Raw genomic sequence first — 7,960 nt, forward strand, 5'->3', positions numbered from 1 at the left:
TGGTCCACCTGTGATGATTAGGCTAAGTATCTGACGCGCTCCTCCCGAATCTTCATAGATAATTACATATGTCATGGCTCACTTGACTTTACGAGAATATACCTAATTTTTATTTTGAGCTGTGTCATCTTCTTGGAGCTGGGGGAGGAAAGAAAAATAATGATTAATACATTTGTGTTACAGTTAGCATACAGTGTACATTGAAGGCATATCTCACCTCCCTCTCAAGTTTTTTTATTTCAAGGGTCCAGTTTCCTAATTGTCCTCTTTTTTATTTCGGACTCCAGTGCAAGATTTTCTATCTTTTTCTTCTTGTACTGAATGTTTATGTCTGCCAGTTCTATTTGGCGCCGGAGGTGGTTGCCATACAACTTTCTGATAGCTTGTGAGCTCTGTGAACACAATACAATTAGCGCAGCTGGAATTTGGCAGGATGTGGTGTCCTTTTATTAATACGCACTATGTTGCCAGGCTGGTTTTCCCACTGTATAGCATCTGGGTCCTGTAAAAGAAATTAGATTTTTTGATTTTGATGAGGACTCCTCACCATTGTAGAGTAAATAGTACTTTCACAGTCTTAACATGATACCTCATGCCTTCTGGAATCCAGAGAGATGGTCTCCTCCTCGTCTCCATCATGTGCTGTTGCTGCTGCACTGGGGCTTTCACCCTATCACATTTAATCGGATTCATATTGAAGCTAGTAGACAAGACATGCCAGGCCTACAGTATGCCTTTGATGGAGTACTCACTGGATCAGCATCGTCTGGTGCTTGTGCTGGTGGCTCTATCAGGAACACAGTGCTGCCAGACACTGCAAGGCAATAGGTAAACCAAAGTCAGACAGTCCAAATTGATTCAATATGAATGTGGATGTATTCCATGTAGAGATGGAAGGACATACCTTGAATGAAGCGGGTGGCATCTTGGGAGGAACCTATGCTCGTCTCTTTCCCCCCAGGGATCCCCTCTAAGACTGGCCTGCCTTTATTTAGCTCCATGGCCATGTCCTCTGCTGGGGTAAGGTCAGCCTTTGGTGACCCACCAACCGTGCCTTGTCTGTGGGTATTCTTTTTCACTGCTAAAACAGTACAGACAATGTGTGAGCAGGCACCTTCTGGGTACAATATATGCTTGTGCTTTGTTAAATATTAGTCAGGGACCATACCATTCTGCAGAATGTTCTTGTATTTGATTTTGACCTGCTGCCATGTCCGTTTTGGCCCGTTCATGTATAATCTACATCACACGCACACACACACACACACACACACACACACACATTCTTTATCACAAGAACATTTAATGGAGTCACACTGACAAAAATGACCTGGTATTTTTGTATTGTTTTCAGTAAAAATATTTTTTAAAAAAAAACAATAAAGATGTATTTTCTTGATTTTCTAAATGACCTAGCAAAATAAGTATAGGTTTAGACCAAAAATATAAACTTCAAGTAAATGTGTGCTTAAAACAAGCAAAAAATGTAAATATCTGTCAATATAATAAGAAAAATTCTCTTGAAATAAGTTTACTTTTTCCATAAACACTTACTTTTAGAAAAGTTCTCTTGTTTCACTGGCAGAGTTTTTAGCTTATTTTCCTAGATTATTTTGCTCTAGAAAATATTTAAGATTTTTTTTAGATATTTTTTTTTTTACTGAAAACAAGACAAAAATACTAAGTAAGAAAGACATTTTTGCAGTGCAGTGAGCAACCGACCTTGGGTCCTTTGAAAGGCGCTATATAAATTAAAGTGATTATTATTATAGCTCATCTATGTATTCAAGAAAATTTTATTTATATAGCATTTTTCACAATTGTTTCATTCTGTCAAAGCTGCTTTACATTAATAAAAGCAGGGGAAACACAAAAAAAAAAAAACGGTGGACAACATAATAAGCAGAGTACAACAGCTAAGATTAAACCGTACTGAGCGTAGTAACGTAAAATAATAATGTAAGGCTTTAATAATAATATATCATAGCTTTATACAGTGTGATGGAGTTACGTTACACAATTTCACTCATATATGCAGTGCATTTCAATAAAAAATGTAACCGTTTCATAATTACAGTACAACTGCGTTTTTGAAGATGTGAATTAAATATTTGATTTGTAATTGTGATGTTTCAGCGGAGCGGTGAGTGTGTAATTGTGCACTACTTACGCATTCAGGCGGTCTGCAATACTTTGCCACGCTTTTTCTCTTTGCTTTATCACTGTGGCGGTGTTGCCTTTCTTCTTAAGTATATCTTTTACCTCCTCGTATGCCTCCATGAGGATTTGTGCTTCCGACGGGGAAAAGTACGCGGCTCTAGTTGCCATGGTAAATCAGTTAATCTGTGATCTGTGGCGGGGTCTATTTGAGTGAGCAGTGAGCGCGCACCTATCCAGGATTGGTTTCACCTGGCTTAATGAATCCGTGTCTGCTCATCCTGGCTTGGTCTTTGTGCAACCAATTATGCCTGGACGCACATGTTTTGGCTTTATTGAGCTCAGCTGAGTCATTTATCCCGGATGTCTTAATTCTACTTTTGTGCAACAGGCCCCAGGTCAGGAAGCAGACAGACAAAACAAAAGATAAAGATTGGCTTACTGAACATCAGGTCTCTTTCTACGAAAGCACTTTCTAAAAATGACATGATAACTGATCATAACCTAGATGTGCTCTGTTTGACAGAAACATGTCTAAAACCTGATGATTACATTATTTTAAACTAATCTACACCCAAAGATTACCGTTTAGATTACAATTGGTCAGCACAGGTTCTCAGACAGGCTGGTGTAACTCCATCTGGGCCTGGTGCTTTTCTTATGTTCTTCCTGAAGACCTGGCTCACATCGTTTTTCACTAATTTGGAGTGCAGGAGGGGGGAGAGGGGGATTGCAGGATGTGTTAATGGTTGTGTAGGGGGATGGTCAGAATGGGTGATGGGGGTTTCAAATCTACAATAAAACTCATTCAGGTCGTTAGCAAGTCATTGATTAGCCTCAGTGCAGGGGGTGGTGTCTTGTAGTTAATGATGGCTCTCAGTCCTATCCATACTGAAGTTGAGTCGTTGGAAGTAAACTGGTCTTCCAGCTTTTTAGAGTAGGTCCTTTTAGCCACTCTGATCTCTTTAATCTCACACTGTTCAGTGTGTTTCTGGCCTGATTATACAAGACTATGTCCCCATTTCTGCCATCTCTTCACAGTCTTTACTACAGGTTTAGCAGATTTAAGTTTTTGCTTGTAGGTCGGTATAAAATGAACCAGACAGTGATCAGAACGTCCCAAAGCTGCTCGTGGAACAGAGTGAAATGCATCCTTTATTGTGGTGTAACTGTGATCCAATATATAACTGTCTCTGGTGGGACATGTAACATGCTGTCTGTATTTTGGCAGTTCACGGGAGAGATTTGCTTTATTAAAGTCCCAAAAAATTATTAAAACGCAGTCCGGGTGTTGTTGTTCTTTCTCTGTGATCTGATCAGAGAGTTTCTGTAAAGCCAGACTTACGTGCGCTTGTGGAGGAATGTAAACACTCACCAGAATGAACGAGTGAAACTCCTGTGGCGAATAGAACAGCTTGCAGTTGACAAAAAGCACCTGTAGATCTGAACAGCACAACTTCTTTAACAGTTTAACAGTAAAGTTTATTTTACATCTGTGCACCACCGTTCATTGATATAAAAGCATGTCCTGCCGCCGTGCGATTTCCCCGTTGATTCTGATTCGCGATCCGCTCTGGAGCGCGCTGTCCGGTATGGGGTCATTCAGCCAGGTTTCCGTGAAACACAGAGCAGCAGAGTGAGAGAAATCCTTATTTGTCCGGGAAAGCAGAAGGAGTTCGTCCGTTTTGTTGGGTAGAGAGCGGAGATTTGCGAGATGGATGCTAGGCAACGGTGTTCGAAATCCGCGCTTCCTGAGTCTGACGAGCGCTCCCGCTCGCTTCCCCCGTCTGCGCGTCCTGAAGCGCTTGATCAGCACCGCCGCTCCTCCGATAACAACGTTCAGTAAAACGTCTGAATAATTGAAATCCCGTAAAAGATCTTGTGGTGTGTTCTGCCGAATGTTCAGCAGTTCATCCCTGGTGAAACTGATCGTGTTTGTTAAACAAAAAAACAGGAAAAACGAACAAAAACAGCACAAATACTGGAGAGCCAAGCACTGAAGCAGCTGTAGAGGTACAATATACAATAAGGTGGCATCCATTTAAAAATTTGAATTAAAGTTTAAACTTACACTCAATACACTCAATAAGTTATAATGTATAATGTTCTATAATACTGAGGTGCAGATAATTGCTACGGTTACACTTTATTTTTGTAGTCCACTTTAGACATTCTACTAACTATAAGTAACTTTGTATCTACATGTCAACTACATATCAACTGAATCTCATTATTTGCAACTGCATGTCTACTAACTCTCAGAGTAGACGGATAAGGTAGGTTAAGGGTTAATGTTAGGGGTAGGTTTAGGGTTAGTTTAATAAGTTGACAAAGTGTTAGCAGATATTAAGTAGACAGTATTACTAATACTTTACTAACTGCTAGTTGTCATGTAGTTGCCAAGTTACTTACTGTTAGTAAAATGTCTAAAGTGGACTATTGAAATAAAGTGTTACCATTGCTACTATCTGCAATAAGTAGTATAAAAAGCAGAAATTCTGCTATTTTAACATAGTGTAAATATAATCTATAGCTATTAGCACTTAGTGTATATAACATATCACAAAAAAAATGCTTATTGAAATAGCATTCAATAGATGCTATTTCAAAATAATGAATTAGTACAGTGGGTTCACCAGAGAAGAACTAAAAGAAGCAGACATTAGATTAAAGGTCACAGTGGATTTCTGTGCTCGTGTCACGTGCTTTGAATAAAACTTGTGAGAGTTGCAAGAGGTGAGCAGAAGTCTGCTTGATTTACTGCAGGTTTAATGCAGCAAGTTTTCTACAGTTCTCAAAGGTTCCCAGTGTTTGTATTTTTAGTAAATGCTTTAACTGTATTCATTGAAAACATTGGGATTCCCAATAAAGAACTCCTGCTGTCCTGTGATGGATGTCTATGAGCAACCAGCAGCTTGTCACATGTACTTCAGTCCATAGTGTTTCACTTATCATTTCTTGAAATATATATAAGACAAATATAACAGTAACATATAACAAAGGCTTCTGTGTACATGAATAAATATGCAAAACACTCTAGAAAGTATGAGAGACAGTCATGTTATCTGCTTAACTGTGTATTTAAAGCAGACAAGCTACGAGTCTGTTTAAACTGATAAACTAATATGAACCATTCCACCTGGACCATGATCCTTCTGTATTTTGGGGTGAACTAACCCTTTAATAGTATGTTTCAAATATATAAAAACAAAGGATTGTACCATCTTTAAATACTTAAAAAGTATATTAGCTTTCAAATAAATGTTATTAAAGGGTTAGTTCACACAAAAATAAAAATTAGCACATGATTTACTCACCCTCAATGCAAACTATATGTATATGACTTTCTTCTTTCAGATAAATCCAATTACAGTTAAATTAAAAATTGTCCTTGCTCTTCCAAGTTTTATAATGGCAGTCAGCAGATTATTTTTGTCAATAGTCCAAAAGAAGTCAAATAAAGCGCATACATTTATAATAAAAAAAAGTGCCTTAAATGTTTCTGGAAGTTGAATAAAGGCTTCCTGAAGCAAATCGATGCCTTTTTTGTAAGAAAAAAATCCTGCACATGCAAACTCACTGACCATTTACCCGGGCAGCAAACATCAATACTGAAATCACCAATAATGAATAATTTGATCAAATAATTAACTGAAACAGACTATCAGAGAGGTATACTCTATTTTTACACAATAATAATTTCATATTAAATATAAACTGTTTTTAGTGACATATGTTAAAGTAAAGTTTATCTACATACACACAAAATCTCTGACATTCCTGACCATTCACACAGTAAAAAGTGAATTAAACAGCAATAGTTTGTTGAACAGATGAATGTATTAGATGTGATGGACAGAGATGTGATGCTGTTGATACAGCTGTGCTGCAGGTGATGGACAATCAACAGAGCTCAGAAGGCTTTGAACAGGACCAAAATCTAAAATTATAATAACACAACAAAACATTTGGGAGATTTTGTAATTCGTAAACTTTACATATGTTTTCATTATCATTTTTATTTAGCAGTTTTCACAGTAAATTAGCTCAGATTTTGTGAAAAGTAAATTAACAGGTGTAATGTTCTCCCTCAGGTGTGGCTCATGTATTACAGAATAGTGAAGTGATACTTCATGTTAAAGTGACAGTTAATAAACATCAAGCTGTGTTGCAGACTGCTCTGCCTTGAGACTTGTGGGTGTGTTACATCCAGCCTTCTATTGTGCTGTATATAAGGCAGGAGTCTAGCAGACTCCTCGGTATCTCCTTCATGCTGACAACTGCTCTTTAGGACCAGTCCTGTAGTCCACACTTGTCCAGGTATGTTTCTTCTTTCCCAATTAAACAAAGTTGCAAAGCTTTTTAGAAACATGTTTAGTGTATTATATATTACTAATTGCACATATTTTCTAAAATGTATTGATTAATCTCTCCTATATATTTACCTGTGCCCTTCAGCAGAAATATAAACTACAGAAATTGAAGTTGTCAAACACTAAATTCTAAATTAAATATAAATGAATCCTTAAAGCTTAAAAGAGACATTTTCTTAAATGTGACTCATAACATTTTACATGCATACACAGTTTAAGCTAGCTTTAATCAACTTTTTGGTAACTTCATTACTTGTTTTGCACGTAGTTTATTTCACGCTTTGATGTCTCCAGTTTGATGTGGTTGTAAAAACATTCTGCGACTGAATAAATGCACTTCTTGACCAGAGAAAAAATGACAGAACCAGCAGTTGTGAGTGGGGTAGTCAACCCTAGCTCCTACCCTGCATTAATTAAAGACAAGATATGGCTGTATATCGGCATACATATGTATATATATATATATATATATATATATATATATATATATATATATATATATATATATATATATCAAAATTAACGCGTTAACATAGGTGATATTTATTCAGTTTAACGCATTAAAAATATTTAACGCAATTAACACAGGGGCATATATTTGTGTTAATACACAAAAAATAGCAAAGGAGTGTCTTTAAAAACACTCTATTGCACAGAACTACTTCCTTCTGCCAGGGATTCAAATCTAAAGTTGACAGTTTAACAGCTGAGCCCAAGCCTCCATTACTTATTCCCAAACTAATTCCAAATGACTTGGAACAGTCTCTTGTCGCCATCTAATGGCGGAACAATAAAACTAAAATTAGCATAATAAACACCCGTAAAAGTGTAATGAGTGACAGCGCAGAAATTGAGGAGCTAACTGCGATTAACGTCAACAATAGAAACAGGAAACTGCCAAATCCAATGACAAATTGGGGTATTTCAGACAGTTAATAACTCCACATTAATTTGGGATTCAAGATTTAAACCGAAAGGCATTCTATATGCACACTTAAATATACGAAGTATCAAGTTAAAAAGTGATCAAGTCCGCCACCTGCTTACTGCTTCCAATATTGACTTCTTATGCCTTTCTGAGACATGGCTTAAGGAAACTTCACCCTCTGCAATAATATCTATACCTGGTTATAAAATGTTTCGTAAAGACAGACAGAGATCAAAGGGAGGGGGGGGGGGGGGGTCATGATTTATGCCAAGGACACTTTTAACTGCAATGAAATTCATGTCACAGATGAGAATGATTTAGAATTTATTGGTTTAAATGTAACTTTGTCACCGCAAATGTCTTGTGGTTATTTATAGACCTCATTCATCTAATGCAGATTTTTATGAAAAGCTGGACAGTTTATTAAACCAACTTAATCCTGCAAAAGAACTTATAATGTTAGGTGACCTGAATGTTAATTGGGAAGTTAAGCAAATCAGGA

The 7,960-nt window shown here is 37.1% G+C and overlaps 1 long non-coding RNA gene across 1 annotated transcript; it reads right to left on the bottom strand.

The window, feature by feature from the left end:
- Positions 1-327: 327 nt before the first annotated feature.
- On the bottom strand, positions 328-628 carry LOC113046563 (uncharacterized). Its single transcript, XR_003276119.1, has 3 exons — positions 590-628; positions 461-502; positions 328-392 (listed from the first exon to the last, which is right to left on the bottom strand). It is a non-coding gene; the product is annotated as an uncharacterized LOC113046563 (long non-coding RNA).
- Between the last annotated feature and the right edge of the window lie 7,332 nt (positions 629-7,960).

This window comes from Carassius auratus, chromosome 28 (genome assembly GCF_003368295.1).
Source record: "Carassius auratus strain Wakin chromosome 28, ASM336829v1, whole genome shotgun sequence".
NCBI lineage: Eukaryota > Metazoa > Chordata > Actinopteri > Cypriniformes > Cyprinidae > Carassius > Carassius auratus.